Source organism: Pristiophorus japonicus, chromosome 8, assembly GCF_044704955.1.
Source record: "Pristiophorus japonicus isolate sPriJap1 chromosome 8, sPriJap1.hap1, whole genome shotgun sequence".
In the NCBI taxonomy this organism is placed as follows: Eukaryota; Metazoa; Chordata; class Chondrichthyes; family Pristiophoridae; genus Pristiophorus; species Pristiophorus japonicus.
In genome coordinates this window covers 162,367,642-162,384,851 of record NC_091984.1, presented here as the reverse complement: position 1 = coordinate 162,384,851, position 17,210 = coordinate 162,367,642, and positions in this window count along the sequence as shown.

Below are 17,210 nucleotides of genomic sequence, written 5' to 3'. Positions count from 1 at the left end.
GGGTACAGGGAATATGGTACAGGGGATGGGGTACAGGGGAATGGGGTACAGGGGAGGGGGTACAGGGGAATGTTGTATCGGGATGGGGTACAGAGTGAATGGGGTACAGGGCAATGGAGTATAGGGAATGGGGTACCAGGAATGGGGTACAGGGGGAATGGGGTACCGGGGATTGGGTGCAGGGGAATGGGGTACAGCGGAATGGGGTACAGGGGAATAGGGTACAGAGGGGATTGGGTACAGAGGGGATTGGGTACAGGGGATTGGGTACAGGGAATGTGGAACAGGAGATGGGATACAGGGGAATGCGGTATCGGGGATGGGGTACAGAGTTAATGGGGTACAGGGCAATAGAGTATAGGGAATGGGGTACCAGGAATGGGGTTCAGAGGGAATGGGATACAGGGTAATGGCGTATAGGGGAACGGGGTACAGGGGAAACGGGGTACAGGGGATGGGGTTCAGGGGGACTGGGGTACAGGGAAAGAGGTACAGGGGGTTGGGGTACTGGGGATTGGGCACATGGAATGAGGTACAGAGGAATGGGGTACAGGGGAATGGGGTACAGAGAGGATTGGGTACAACAGAATGGGGTACAGGGGGAATGGGGTGCAGGGTGATTGGGTACAGGAGAATGGGGTACACGGGGAATGGGGTGCAGGGGAATAGGATACAAGGGAATGGGGTAAAGGGGGATTGGGTACAGAGGAATGGGGTACATGGGGGTTGCGTACAGGGGAATGGGGTACAAAGGGGATTGGGTACAGCAGAATGGGGTACAGGGGATTGGGTGCAGGGGAATGGGGTACAGGGGGAATGGGGTACAGAGGGGATTGGGTACAGAGGGGTTGGGGACAGGGGGATTGGGTACAGGGAATGGGGTACAGGGAATATGGTACAGGGGATGGGGTACAGGGGAATGGGGTACAGGGGAGGGGGTACAGGGGAATGTTGTATCGGGATGGGGTACAGAGTGAATGGGGTACAGGGCAATGGAGTACAGGGAATGGGGTACCGGGAATGGGGTACAGAGGGAATGGGATACAGGGTAATGACGTATAGGGCAACGGTGTACAGGGGAAAGGGGTACATGGGATTGGGCACAGGGAATGAGGTACAGAGGAATGAGGTACAGGGGAATGGGGCACAGAGGGGATTGGGTACAGTGGAATGGGGTAAAGGAGAAATGGGGTACAGGGTGATTGGGGACAGGGGAATGGGGTACAGGGGAATAGGATACAAGGGAATTGGGTAAAGGGGGATAGGGTACAGGGGAATGGGGTACAGGGGGCTTGGGTACAGGGGAATGGGGTACACGGGGATTGGGTACAGGGGAATGGGGTACAGAGGGGATTGGGTGCAGCGGAATGGGGTACAGGGGGAATGGGGTACCGGGGATTGGGTGCAGGGGAATGGGGTACAACGGAATGGGGTACAGGGGGAATGGGGTGCAGGGTGATTGGGTACAGGAGAATGGGGTACACGGGGAATGGGGTGCAGGGGAATAGGATACAAGGGAATGGGGTAAAGGGGGATTGGGTACAGAGGAATGGGGTACATGGGGGTTGGGTACAGGGGAATGGGGTACAAAGGGGATTGGGTACAGCAGAATGGGGTACAGGGGGATTGGGTGCAGGGGAATGGGGTACAGGGGGAATGGGGTACAGAGGAATGGGGTATAGGGGAATAGGGTACAGAGGGGATTGGGTACAGAAGGGTTGGGGACAGGGGGATTGGGTACAGGGAATGGGGTACAGGGAATATGGTACAGGGGATGGGGTACAGGGGAATGGGGTACAGGGGAGGGGGTACAGGGGAATGTTGTATCGGGATGGGGTACAGAGTGAATGGGGTACAGGGCAATGGAGTACAGGGAACGGGGTACCGGGAATGGGGTACAGAGGGAATGGGATACAGGGTAATGACGTATAGGGCAACGGTGTACAGGGGAATGGGGTACAGGGGATGGGGGTCAGGGGGACTGGGGTACAGGAAACTAGGTACAGGGAATGGGGTACATGGGAATGGGGTACAGGGGATGGGGTACAGTGATGAATGGGGTACAGGGAATGAGGAACTTGGGGAATGGGTATAGGGGGAATGGGTTACATGGTGGAATGGGCTACAAGGGGAATGGGGTACATGGGCGGGGTACAGGGGAATGGGGTACAGGTAATGGGGTACAGGGAAATTGCGTACAGTGGAATGGGGTACAGGGAATGGGGTACAGGGGAATGGGATATAGGGGAATGGGGTGCAGGTGGATGGGGTACAGGGTAATGGTGTATAGGGGACCGGGGTACAGTGGAATGGGGTACATGGGATGGGGTTCAGAGGGACGGGTACAGGGAATGAGGTACAGGGGAATGGGGTACATGGGATTGGGCACAGGGAATGAGGTACAGGGGAATGGGGTACAGGGGAATGGGGTACAGGGGGGATTGGGTACAGCGGAATGGGGTACAGGGCGAATGGGGTACAGGGAATGGGGTACCGGGGGATTGGGTGCAGGAGAATGGGGTACACGGGGAATGGGGTACAGGGGAATAGGATACAAGGGCATGGGCTAAAGGGGGATTGGATACAGAGGAATGGGGTACACGGGGGTTGGATACAGGGGAATGGGGTACAAAGGGGATTGGGTACAGCAGAATGGGGTACAGGGGATTGGGTGCAGGGGAATGGGGCACAGGGGGAATGGGGTACAGAGGAATGGGGTACAGGGGAATAGGGTACAGATGGGATTGGGTACAGAGGGGTTGGGGACAGGGGGATTGGGTACAGGGAATGGGGTACAGGGAATATGGTACAGGGGATGGGGTACAGGGGAATGGGGTACATGGAAGGGGGTACAGGGGAATGTTGTATCGGGATGGGGTACAGAGTGAATGGGGTACAGGGCAATGGAGTACAGGGAACGGGATACCGGGAATGGGGTACAGAGGGAATGGGATACAGGGTAATGACGTATAGGGCAACGGTGTACAGGGGAAAGGGGTACAGGGGATGGGGTTCAGGGGGACTCGGGTACAGAGAATTAGGTACAGGGAATGGGGTACATGGGAATGGGGTACAGGGGATGGGGTACAGTGGGGAATGGGGTACAGGGAATGAGGAACATGGGGAATGGGGTATAGGGGGAATGGGTTACATGGGGGAATGGGCTACAAGGGGAATGAGGTACATGGGCGGGGTACAGGGGAATGGGGTACAGGTAATGGGGTACAGCGAAATTGCGTACAGGAGAATGGGGTACAGGGAATGGGGTACAGGGGAATGGGATATAGGGGAATGGGGTGCAGGTGAATGGGGTACAGCGTAATGGCGTATAGGGGACCGGGGTACAGTGGAATGGGATACATGGGATGGGGTTCAGGGGGACGGGTACAGAGAATGAGGTACAGGGGAATGGGGTACATGGGATTGGGCACAGGGAATGAGGTACAGGGGAATGGGGTACAGGAGAATGGGGTACAGGGGGATTGGGTACAGGGGAATGCGGTACATGGAGGATTGGGTACAGGGGAATGGGGTACAGGGAATGGGGTACAGAGGGGATTGGGTGCAGCGGAATGGGGTACATGGGCAACGGGATACAGAGGATGGGGTACAGGGGATTGGGTACAGGGAATGGGGTACAGGGGATTGGGTACAGGGGAATGGGGTACAGGGGGGGCTTGGGCACAGGGGAATGGGGATTGGGTACAGGGGAATGGGGTACAGAGGGGATTGGGTACAGCGGAATGGGGTACAGGGGGAATGGGGTACAGGGAATGCGGTACCGGGTGATTGGGTGCAGAAGAATGGGGTACAGGGGAATGGGGTACAGTGGAATAGGGTACAGAGGGGATTGGGTACAGAGGGGATTGGGTACAGGGGGATTGGGTACAGGGAATGGGGTACAGGGAATATGGTACAGGGAATATGGTACAGGGGATGGGTTACAGGGGAATGTGGTATCGCGGTTGGGGTACAGAGTGAATGGGGTACAGGGCAATGAAGTACAGGGAATGGGGTACAGAGGGAATGGGGTACAGAGGGAATAGGATACAGGGTAATGGCGTATAGGGGAACGGGGTACCGGGGAAACGGGGTACAGGGGATGGGGTCAGGGGGACTGGGGTACAGGGAATGAGGTACAGGGGATGGGGTACAGGGGATTGGGTACAGGGAATGAGGTACAGAGCAATGGGGTACAGGGGAATGGGGAACATAGGGGATTGGGTACAGTGGAATGGGGTAAAGGGGAAATGAGGTACAGGGTGATTGGGTACAGGGGAATGGGGTACAGGGGAATAGGATACACGGGAATTGGGTAAAGGGGGATAGGGTACAGGGGAATGGGGTACACGGGGGCTTGGTACAGGGGAATGGGGTACATGGGGATTGGGTACAGGGGAATGGGGAACAGGAGATGGGGTACAGGGAATATGGTACAGGGGATGGGGTACAGGGGAATGGGGTACAGGAGATGGGATACAGGGGAATGCGGTATCGGTGATGGGGTACAGAGTGAATGGGGTACAGGGCAATGGAGTACAGGGAATGGGGTACCAGGAATGGGGTTCAGAGGGAATGAGATACAGGGTAATGGCGTATAGGGGAACGGGGTACAGGGGAAACGAGGTACATGGGGTGGGGTTCAGGGGGACTGGGGTACAGGGAATGAGGTACAGGGGAATGGGGTACAGGGGATTGGGCGCGTGGAATTAGGTACAGAGGAATGGGGTACAGGGGAATGGGGTACAGAGAGGATTGGGTACAGCGGAATGGGGTACAGGGGGAATGGGGTGCAGGGTGATTGGGTACAGGGGAATGGGGTACACGGGGAATGGTGTACAGGGGAATAGGATACAAGGGAATGGGGTAAAGGGGGATTGGGTACAGAGGAATGGGGTACACGGGGGGGTGGGTACAGGGGAATGGGGTACAAAGGGGATTGGGTACAGCAGAATGGGGTACGGGGGGATTGGGTACAGGGGAATGGGGTACAGGGGGAATGGGGTACAGGGGAATAGGGTACAGAGGGGAATGGGTACAGAGGGGTTGGGGACAGGGGGATTGGGTACAGGGAATGGGGTACAGGGAATATGGTACAGGGGATGGGGTACAGGGGATGGGGTACAGGGGGATGTGGTATCGGGGGTGGGGTACAGAGCGAATGGGGTACAGGGCAATGGAGTACAGGGAATGGGATACCGAGAATCGGGTACAGAGGGAATGGGGTACAGAGGGAATGGGATACAGGGTAATGGCGTATAGGGGAACGGGGTACAGGGGAAACGGGGTACAGGGGATGGGGTTCAGGGGGACTGGGTTACAGGGAATGAAGTACAGGGGGATGGGGTACAGGGGATTGGACACAGGGAATGAGGTACAGAGGAATGGGGTACAGGGGAATGGGGTACAGAGAGGATTGGGTACAGCGGAATGGGGTAAAGGGGAAATGGGGTACAGGGTGATTGGGTACAGGGAAATGGGGTACAGGGGAATATGATACAAGGGAATTGGGTAAAGGGGATATGGTACAGGGGAATGGGGTGCAGGGGGGCTTGGGTACAGGGGAATGGGGTACATGGGGATTGGGTACAGGGGAATGGGGTACAGAGGGGATTGGGTGCAGCGGAATGGGGTACAGGGGGAATGGGGTATCGGGGATTGGGTGCAGGGGAATGGGGTACAGGGGAATGGGGTACAGGGGAATAGGGTACAGAGGGGATTGGGTACAGAGGGGATTGGGTACAGGGGGATTGGGTACAGGGAATGGGGTACAGGGAATATGGTACAGGGGATGGGGTACAGGGGAATGGGGTACAGGAGATGGGATACAGGGGAATGCGGTATCGGGGATGGGGTACAGAGTGAATGGGGTACAGGGCAATCGAGTACAGGGAATGGGGTACCAGGAATGGGGTTCAGAGGGAATGGGATACAGAGTAATGGCGTATAGGGGAACGGGGTACAGGGGAAACGGGGTACAGGGGATGGGGTTCAGGGGGACTGGGTACAGGGAATGAGGTACAGGGGAATGGGGTACAGGGGATTGGGCACATTGAATGAGGTACAGAGGAATGGGGCACAGGGGAATGGGGTACAGAGAGGATTGGGTACAGCGGAATGGGGTACAGGGGGAATGGGGTGCAGGGTGATTGGGTACAGGAGAATGGGGTACACGGGGAATGGGGTACAGGGGAATAGGATACAAGTCAATGGGGTAAAGGGGGATTGGGTACAGAGGAATGGGATACATGGGGGTTGGGTACAGGGGAATGGGGTACAAAGGGGATTGGGTACAGCAGAATGGGGTACAGGGGAATTGGGTGCAGGGGAATGGGGTACAGGGAGAATGGGGTACAGAGGAATGGGGTACAGGGGAATAGGGTACAGAGGGGATTGGGTACAGAGGGGTTGGGGACAGGGGGATTGGGTACAGGGAATGGGGTACAGGGAATATGGTACAGGGGATGGGGTACAGAGGAATGGGGTACGGGGGAGGGGGTACAGGGGAATGTTGTATCGGGATGGGGTACAGAGTGAATGGGGTACAGGGCAATGGAGTACAGGGAATGGGGTACCGGGAATGGGGTACAGAGGGAATGGGATACAGGGTAATGACGTATAGGGCAACGGTGTACAGGGGAATGGGGTACAGGGGATGGGTTCAGGGGGACTGGGGTACAGGGAATTAGGTACAGGGAATTAGGTACAGGGAATGGGGTACAGAGGGAATGGGATACAGGGTAATGGCGTATAGGGGAACGGGGTACAGGGGAAATGGGGTACAGGGGATGGGGTTCAGGGGGACTGGGTTACAGGGAATGAAGTACGGGGGATGGGGTACAGGGGATTGGACACAGGGAATGAGGTACAGAGGAATGGGGTACAGGGGAATGGGGTACAGAGGGGATTGGGTACAGCGGAATGGGGTAAAGGGGAAATGGGGTACGGGGTGATTGGGTACAGGGAAATGGGGTACAGGGGAATATGATACAAGGGAATTGGGTAAAGGGGGATGGGGTACAGGGGAATGGGGTGCAGGGGGGCTTGGGTACAGGGGAATGGGGTACATGGGGATTGGGTATAGGGGAATGGGGTACAGAGGGGATTGGGTGCAGCGGAATGGGGTACAGGGGGAATGGGGTATCGGGGATTGGGTGCAGGGGAATGGGGTACAGGGGAATGGGGTACAGGGGAATAGGGTACAGAGGGGATTGGGTACAGAGGGGATTGGGTACAGGGGGATTGGGTACAGGGAATGGGGTACAGGGAATATGGTACAGGGGATGGGGTACAGGGGAATGGGGTACAGGAGATGGGATACAGGGGAATGCGGTATCGGGGATGGGGTACAGAGTGAATGGGGTACAGGGCAATCGAGTACATGGAATGGGGTACCAGGAATGGGGTTCGGAGGGAATGGGATACAGAGTAATGGCGTATAGGGGAACGGGGTACAGGGGAAACGGGGTACAGGGGATGGGGTTCAGGGGGACTGGGTACAGGGAATGAGGTACAGGGGAATGGGGTACAGGGGATTGGGCACATTGAATGAGGTACAGAGGAATGGGGCACAGGGGAATGGTGTACAGAGAGGATTGGGTACAGCGGAATGAGGTACAGGGGGAATGGGGTGCAGGGTGATTGGGTACAGGAGAATGGGGTACACGGGGAATGGGGTACAGGGGAATAGGATACAAGTCAATGGGGTAAAGGGGGATTGGGTACAGAGGAATGGGATACATGGGGGTTGGGTACAGGGGAATGGGGTACAAAGGGGATTGGGTACAGCAGAATGGGGTACAGGGGAATTGGGTGCAGGGGAATGGGGTACAGGGAGAATGGGGTACAGAGGAATGGGGTACAGGGGAATAGGGTACAGAGGGGATTGGGTACAGAGGGGTTGGGGACAGGGGGATTGGGTGCAGGGAATGGGGTACAGGGAATATGGTACAGGGGATGGGGTACAGAGGAATGGGGTACGGGGGAGGGGGTACAGGGGAATGTTGTATCGGGATGGGGTACAGAGTGAATGGGGTACAGGGCAATGGAGTACAGGGAATGGGGTACCGGGAATGGGGTACAGAGGGAATGGGATACAGGGTAATGACGTATAGGGCAACGGTGTACAGGGGAATGGGGTACAGGGGATGGGTTCAGGGGGACTGGGGTACAGGGAATTAGGTACAGGGAATTAGGTACAGGGAATGGGGTACATGGGAATGGGGTACAGGGGATGGGGTACAGTGGGGAACGGGGTACAGGGAATGAGGAACATGGGGAATGGGGTATAGGGGGAATGGGTTACATGGGGGAATAGGCTACAAGGGGAATGGGGTACACGGGTGGGGCATAGGGGAATGGGTTACAGGTAATGGGGTACAGGGAAATTACGTACAGGGGAATGGGGTACAGGGAATGGGGTACAGGGGAATGGGATATAGGGAAATGGGGTGCAGGTGAATGGGGTACAGCGTAATGGCGTTTCGGGGACCGGGGTACAGTGGAATGGGGTACATGGGATGTGGTTCAGGGGGACGGGTACAGGGAATGAGGTACAGGGGAAAGGGGTACATGGGATTGGGCACAGAGAATGAGGTACAGGGGAATGGGGTACAGGGGAATGGGGTACAGGGGGATTGGGTACAGGGGAATGCGGTACATGGGGGATTGGGTACAGGGGAATGGGGTACAGAGAATGGGGTACAGAGGGGATTGGGTACAGCGGAATGGGGTACAGGGGCAATGGGATACAGAGAATGGGGTACAGGGGATTGGGTACAGGGAATGTGGTACAGGGGATTGGGTACAGGGGAATGGGGTACAGGGGGGCTTGGGCACAGGGGAATGGGGATTGGGTACAGGGGAATGGGGTACAGAGGGGATTGGGTACAGCGGAATGGGGTACATGGGGAATGGGTACAGAGAATGGGGTACCGGGGGTTGGGTGCAGGAGAATGGGGTACACGGGGAATGGGGTACAGGGGAACAGGATACAAGGGAATGGGGTAAAGGGGGATTGGGTACAGAGGAATGGGGTACACGGGGGTTGGGTACAGGGGAATGGGGTACAAAGGGGATTGGGTACAGCAGAATGGGGTACAGGGGGATTGGATGCAGGGGAATGGGGTACAGGGGGAATGGGGTACAGAGGAATGGGGTACAGGGAAATAGGGTACAGAGGGGATTGGGTACAGAGGGGTTGGGGACAGGGGGATTGGGTACAGGGAATGGGGTACAGGGAATATGGTACAGGGGATGGGGTACAGGGGAATGGGGTACAGGGGAGGGGGTACAGGGGAATGTTGTATCGGGATGGGGTACAGAGTGAATGGGGTACAGGGCAATGGAGTACAGGGAATGGGGTACCGGGAATGGGGTACAGAGGGAATGGGATACAGGGTAATGACGTATAGGGCAACGGTGTACAGGGGAATGGGGTATAGGGGATGGGGTTCAGGGGGACTGGGGTACAGGGAATTAGGTACAGGGAATAGGGTACATGGGAATGGGGTACAGGGGATGGGGTACAGTGGGGAATGGGGTACAGGGAATGAGGAACATGGGGAATGGGGTATAGGGGGAATGGGTTACATGGGGGAATGGGCTACAAGGGGAATGGGGTACATGGGCGGGGTACAGGGGAATGGGGTACATGTAATGGGGTACAGGTAAATTGCGTACAGGGGAATGGGGTGCAGGTGAATGGGGTACAGGGTAATGGCGTATAGGGGACCGGGGTACAGTGGAATGGGGTGCATGGGATGGGGTTCAGGGGACGGGTACAGGGAATGAGGTACAGCGGAATGGGGTACATGGGATTGGGCACAGGGAATGAGGTACAGGGGAATGAGGTACAGGGGAATGGGGTACAGGGGGATTGGGTACAGGGGAATGCGGTACATGGGGGATTGGGTACAGGGGAATGGGGTACAGGGAATGGGGTACAGAGGGGATTGGGTACAGCGGAATGGGTACAGGGACAATGGAATACAGAGAATGGGGTACAGGGGATTGGGTACACGGAATGGGGTACAGGGGATTGGGTACAGGGGAATGGAGTACAGGGGGGCTTGGGCACAGGGGAATGGGGATTGGGCACAGGGGAATGGGGTACAGAGGGGATTGGGTACAGCGGAATGGGGTACAGGGGGATGGGGTACAGGGAATGGGGTACCGGGGGATTGGGTGCAGGAGAATGGGGTACAGGGGAATGGGGTACAGGGGAATAGGGTACAGAGGGGATTGGGTACAGAGGGGATTGGGTACAGGGGGATTGGGTACAGGGAATGGGGTACAGGGAATATGGTACAGGGAGTATGGTACAGGGGATGGGGTACAGGGGAATGTGGTATCAGGGGTGGGGTACAGAGTGAATGGGGTACAGGGCAATGGAGTACAGGGAATGGGGTACAGAGGGAATGGGGTACAGAGGGAATGGGATACAGGGTAATGGCGTATAGGGGAACGGGGTATAGGGGAAACGGGGTACAGGGAATGAGGTACAGGGGGATGGAGTACAGGGGATTGGGCACAGGGAATGAGGTACAGAGGAATGGGGTACAGGGGAATGGGGTACAGAGGGTAGTGGGTACAGTGGAATGGGGTAAAGGGGAAATGGGGTACAGGGTGGTTGGGTACAGGGGAATGGGGTACAGGGGAATAGGATACAAGGGAATTGGGTAAAGGCGGATAGGGTACAGGGGAATGGGGTACATGGGGGCTTGGGTACAGGGGAATGGGGTACATGGGGATTGGTTACAGGGGAATGGGGTACAGAGGGGATTGGGTGCAGCGGAATGGGGTACAGGGGGAATGGGGTACCGGGGATTGGGTGCAGGGGAATGGGTGCAGGGGAATGGGGTACAGGGGAATGGGGTACAGGGGAATAAGGTACAGAGGGGATTGGGTACAGAGGGGATTGGGTACAGGGGGATTGGGTACAGGGAATGGGGTACAGGGAATATGGTACAGGGGATGGGGTACAGGGGAATGGGGTATAGGAGATGGGATACAGGGGAATGCGGTATCGGGGATGGGGTACAGAGTGAATGGGGTACAGGGCAATGGAGTACAGGGAATGGGGTACCAGGAATGGGGTTCAGAGGGAATGGGATACAGAGTAATGGCGTATAGGGGAACGGGGTACAGGGGAAACGGGGTACAGGGGATGGGGTTTAGGGGACTGGGGTACAGGGAATGAGGTGCAGGGGAATGGGGTACAGGGGATTGGGCACATGGAATGAGGTACAGAGGAATGGGGTACAGGGGAATGGGGTGCAGATAGGATTGGGCACAGTGGAATGGGGTACAGGGGGAATGGGGTGCAGGGTGATCGGGTGCAGGGGAATGGGGTACAGGGGAATGGGGTACAGGGGAATAGGGTACAGAGGGGATTGGGTACAGAGGGGATTGGGTACAGGGGGATTGGGTACAGGGGATGGGGTACAGGGGAATGGGGTACAGGAGATGGGATACAGGAGAATGCGGTATCGGGGATGGGGTACAGAGTGAATGGGGTACAGGGCAATGGAGTACAGGGAATGGGGTACCAGGAATGGGGTTCAGAGGGAATGGGATACAGGGTAATGGTGTGTAGGGGAACGGGGTACAGGGGAAATGGGGTACAGGGGATGGGGTTCAGGGGGACTGGGGTACAGGGAATGCGGTACAGGGGAATGGGGTACAGGGGATTGGGCACATGGAATGAGGTACAGAGGAATGGGGTACAGGGGAATGGGGTACAGAGAGGACTGGGTACAGCGGAATGGGGTACAGGGGGAATGGGGTGCAGGGTGATTGGGTACAGGAGAATGGGGTACACGGGGAATGGGGTACAGGGGAATAGGATACACGGGAGTGGGGTAAAGGGGGATTGGGTACAGAGGAATGGGGTACTTGGGGGTTGGGTACAGGGGAATGGGGTACAAAGGGAATTGGGTACAGCAGAATGGGGTACAGGGGGATTGGGTGCAGGGGAATGGGGTACAGGGGGAATGGGGTACAGAGGAATGGGGTACAGGGGAATAGGGTACAGAGGGGATTGGGTACAGAGGGGTTGGGGACAGGGGGATTGGGTACCGGGAATGGGGTACAGGGAATATGGTACAGAGGATGGGGTACAGGGGAATGGGGTACAGGGGAGGGGGTACAGGGGAATGTTGTATCGGGATGGGGTACAGAGTGAATGGGATACAGGGCAATGGAGTACAGGGAATGGGGTACCGGGAATGGGGTACAGAGGGAATGGGATACAGGGTAATGACGTATAGGGCAACGGTGTACAGGGGAATGGGGTATAGGGGATGGGGTTCAGGGGGACTGGGGTACAGGGAATTAGGTACAGGGAATGGGGTACATGGGAATGGGTACAGGGGATGGGGTACAGTGGGGAATGGGGTACAGGGAATGAGGAACATGGGGAATGGGGTATAGAGGGAATGGGTTACATGGGGGAATGGGCTACAAGAGGAATGGGGTACATGGGCGGGGTACAGGGGAATGGGGTACAGGTAATGGGGTATAGGGAAATTGCGTACAGGGGAATGGGGTACAGGGAATGGGGTACAGGGGAATGGGATATAGGGGAATGGGGTGCAGGTGAATGGGGTACAGGGTAATGGCGTATAGGGGACCGGGGTACAGTGGAATGGGGTACATGGGATGGGGTTCAGGGGGACGGGTACAGGGAATGAGGTACAGGGGAATGGGGTACATGGGATTGGGCACAGGGAATGAGGTACAGGGGAATGGGGTACAGGGGAATGGGGTACAGGGGGATTGGGTACAGGGGAATGCGGTACATGGGGGATTGGGTACAGGGGAATGGGGTACAGGGAAAGGGGTACAGAGGGGATTGGGTATAGCGGAATGGGGTACAGGGACAATGGGATACAGAGAATGGGGTACAGGGGATTGGGTACAGGGAATGGAGTACAGGGGATTGGGTACAGGGGAATGGGGTACAGGGGGGGCTTGGGCACAGGGGAATGGGGATTGGGTACAGGGGAATGGGGTACAGAGGGGATTGGGTACAGTGTAATGGGGTACAGGGGGAATAGGGTACAGGGAATGGGGTACCGGGGGATTGGGTGCAGGAGAATGGGGTACACGGGGAATGGGGTACAGGGGAACAGGATACAAGGGAATGGGGTAAAGGGGGATTGGGTACAGAGGAATGGGGTACACGGGGGTTGGGTACAGGGGAATGGGGTACAAAGGGGATTGGGTACAGCAGAATGGGGTACAGGGGGATTGGGTGCAGGGTAATGGGGTACAGGGGGAATGGGGTACAGAGGAATGGGGTACAGGGGAATAGGGTACAGAGGGGTTGGGGACAGGGGGATTGGGTACAGGGAATGGGGTACAGGGAATATGGTACAGGGGATGGGGTACAGGGGAATGGGGTACAGGGGAGGGGGTACAGGGGAATGTTGTATCGGGATGGGGTACAGAGTGAATGGGGTACAGGGCAATGGAGTACAGGGAATGGGGTACATGGAAAAAAGGGGTACATGGGATGCTGTACAGGGAATGGGGTACAGAGGGAATGGGATACAGAGTAATGGGGTACATGGGAATGGGGTACAGGGAATGAGATACAGGAAAATGGGGTACAGAGGAATGAGTACAGGGGAATGAGGTGCAGGGGGAAATGGGGTACATGGGATGGGGTACAGGGGAATGGGGTATCGAGGAATGGGGTACAGGGGGTGGGGTACAGGCACTGGGTTGCTGGGGATGGGGTACATGGGGATGGGGTACAGGGACTGGGTTGCTGGGGATGGGGTACAGGGGGATGGGGTACTGGGGAATGGGGTACAGGTGGGGTGGGGTACAGGGACTGGGTTGCTGGGGATGGGGTACAGGGAATGGGGTACAGATGATGGGGCAACGTGCAGGTCGCAGTCACTGGGGAAATGTGACAACATGTGTCTGTGCCATCCTCTCACCAATACACAAGGCTCACACCTTGTGTGGGGTGAATGAATGGCTGTGGATAGAGGGACCTTGCACCCAATGGCGTATAGTGAATCTTCCCATTGCTTTCTTTGGAATGGTTGGCACTTTGGATTGCATGTGTTTGTTCTGAGCAATATTGGTGATGTGTGTTACTGCTGGATTCTGGGCAGTGGTGCTGCTGGTTGAATGAATCACCTGGCCCCGAGGTGTCTCAGGGAATGGGGTACAGGGGTATGGGGTACAGGGGAATGGGATACAGGAGAATGGGTTACAGGGAATGGGGTACAGGGAAATTGCATACAGGGGAATGGGGTACAGAGGGAATGGGATACAGAGTAATGGCGTACAGGGGAATGGGGTACAGGGGGAAATGGGGTACATGGGATGGGGTACAGGGAATGGGGTACAGAGGGAATGGGATACAGGGGAAAATTGGGTACAGGGGGAAATGGGGTACATGGGATGGGGTACAGGGGAATGGGGTACCGGGGAATGGGGTACAGGGGGGATGGGGTACAGATTACACAAGGTGCTGTCAGTCTGCCGGCACTAAGCACAGAGCCCGCAGCTGAGTATTGGCACGTTGCCTCCAACTGGCAGGTCTGGAACCTCTGGAACTCTCTCCCAAATCCCCCCTCCTCCCCGCGCGCACTCCATACAGCCCGCCTCTTTCCCGGAGGGATTGCCCAGACCTCCTAACACCTTCTCTGGCTTGGTCGCCATTCTGACTCATTACAACCCTGTGAAGCACCTTTCACTTATTTTTCTAGTTTGAAGGCGCTACGTAAGAACAAGTTGTTGTTGGTTATCAGTGAGTGTTTGCGGGTGGGCTCGGTGAAGCCCCCCGTCAGTGACTGTAGAACCTCGAGGGAGGGTCACATTGATCTCTCAACTCTGGGCCCTGCTTTCAAATCAGCAGCAAAACTGAAATTGTTGCAGACCTCAGTACAATTCCTGATTGTGAAATTCCGGAATTCAGCGGAAATGGGACCATGCGTGTGTGAAGTGGAGGCTGTATTTCTGGGCTCAGGCCCAGTATAGGGATAGTGTCGGTGGATTGTAATCTGCACCCACGTAGTCTGCTCCAAATCAGCTCTGTCCAGATGTTGCATAATGTTCCTGGCCCTCTTCTGACGTCACTCAGCAGCGGAACTAGTTCAGCAGAGAAGTAAAAGATCTACAACAGACATCAAAGAGGGCGCGAGGTCACATCTGGAACAGTTTAGCCAGATCTCCCAGTCAGGCATCTCAACAGCTGCATTTTCATTCCCCTCCAGTCTGTGCTTTCTCTCACAGTGCCAGCCGCCAATACTGTCCATCACAACGGATACGGTTGAGGGCCATGTTAACCATGGGGGAGGGAAATCCTCGGTTCAGGAAAAGGAAGACTTATCAGAAGCAGTGGTATGGAGGGTGGCGGCATCAGAACAGATGTGACGGAAAAACTGGGATCGTGGAATAGATTCCTTACGAAGCGGGGCGGGAGGAAATATAGTCACGGTGGAGGTGGGAGTCGGTGCTTGTCCCATTTACGTCTCCTCTCCCCTCTCACCATCAGACGGTTTGTCATTTAATCTCTCTTGCCCTCCACCCAATCACGGACCTTCCCTTTTGTTCATTCCTCCCCTCCCCCTTTCCCTGCCCCGACACTCGCTTACAAACCTCTTACATCGCTAACCTTTCCCAGTTCTTACTGTGTTCCTAACACAGATGAGGCTGCACACAGGGAAGTTAAAGTAACAGTGACCTCAGTCTTTAATAAGACACTCCAGAGTGAGGAACAGGCCTTAGGGGCCGGCTTATATACAGTGCTCCCAAGGGATGCTGGGATCCCTTGGGACTTCAGGGGATGAGCTCCCTGGTGGCGGAACATGGGAGTGCATGCTTTACAGATACACAACATCACTCCCTCCCAAAGTCAAAGTGAAAACTATTTACAAGGTGAGGCGGTCGGGAGCCTTTCTTTCCCTGGTGGACCGCTTCGGTACAAATGTCTGTTCTGGTGTGTTGGCTGTGCCCTCGCTGGGCTGGCGTGTTGTTGGCCCTGCAGGGCTGCTGGGTGAGCCTGGCCTTGCTAGGCTGTTGGGCGTGATGGGTTCGATTTCCTGGTCCGGCGTGGTGGTGTTGATCCTGTGTGTTGTGGGCTCGAAAAAGGTGGTGTCTGCTGTGGGTTGTTCAGGGCAGTCTGTGAACCGCAGCCTGGTTTGGTCCAGGTGCTTTCTGCAAATTTGTCCATTGTCTAGTTTGACTACAAACACCCTACTCCCTTCTTTAGCTATCACCGTGCCCGCGATCCACTTGGGACCATGTCCATAGTTTAGCACATACACAGGGTCATTCAGATCAATTTCCCGTGACACAGTGGCACGACCATCGTTTACATTTTGTTGCTGCCTGCTCTCTACCTGATCATGCAGGCTGGGGTGAACCAGCGAGAGTCTGGTTTTAAGTGTCCTTTTCATGAGTAGCTCAGCCGGGGGCACCCCTGTGAGCGAGTGGGGTCTCGTGCGGTAGCTGAGCAATACTCAGGACAGGCGGGTTTGGAGTGAGCCTTCTGTGACTCGTTTAAGGCTCTGTTTGATGGTTTGTACTGCCCGCTCTGCCTGCCCATTGGAGGCTGGTTTAAACAGGGCAGAGGTGACATGTTTGATCCCATTGCAGGTCATGAATTCTTTAAATTCGGCACTGGTGACACATGGTTACCGTTGTCACTGACCAGTATGTCAGGCAGGCCGTGGGTGGCAAACATGGCCCTCAGGTTTCCAATGGTGGCAGTGGCGGTGCTTCCCGACATTATTTCACATTCAATCTGTCATGTATATAACCTTTATGTAACAACACCGCAATACTGTATATACGTAAGAAAAGAAATGCACACCTTGACCACAGGGGGTGAACTTGTGCGAGACACTCCTCACCTGGTCATCCAGGTATATAAAGGGAGGTCCCACGCAGGGTCTTCACTTCTTGGTCCTGTGAATAAAGGTTCAGGTCATGGAGTGACCTTGTCCATAGAATGTGCCTCGTGTGGATTTGTGTTATTGTGTAAGGACTTTACACAATCCATTTTCAAAAAGCATCCACCACCACCAGGAACATTTTATCGAGAAACAGGCCCGCATAGTCGACATGGATCCTCGACCATGGTCTGGAGGGCCAGGACCACAAACTTAGTGGTGCCTCTCTGGGCGTGTTGCTCAACTGATCCCACATACGCTGCATTGCCGTACACAGGACTCTAAGTCAGAGTC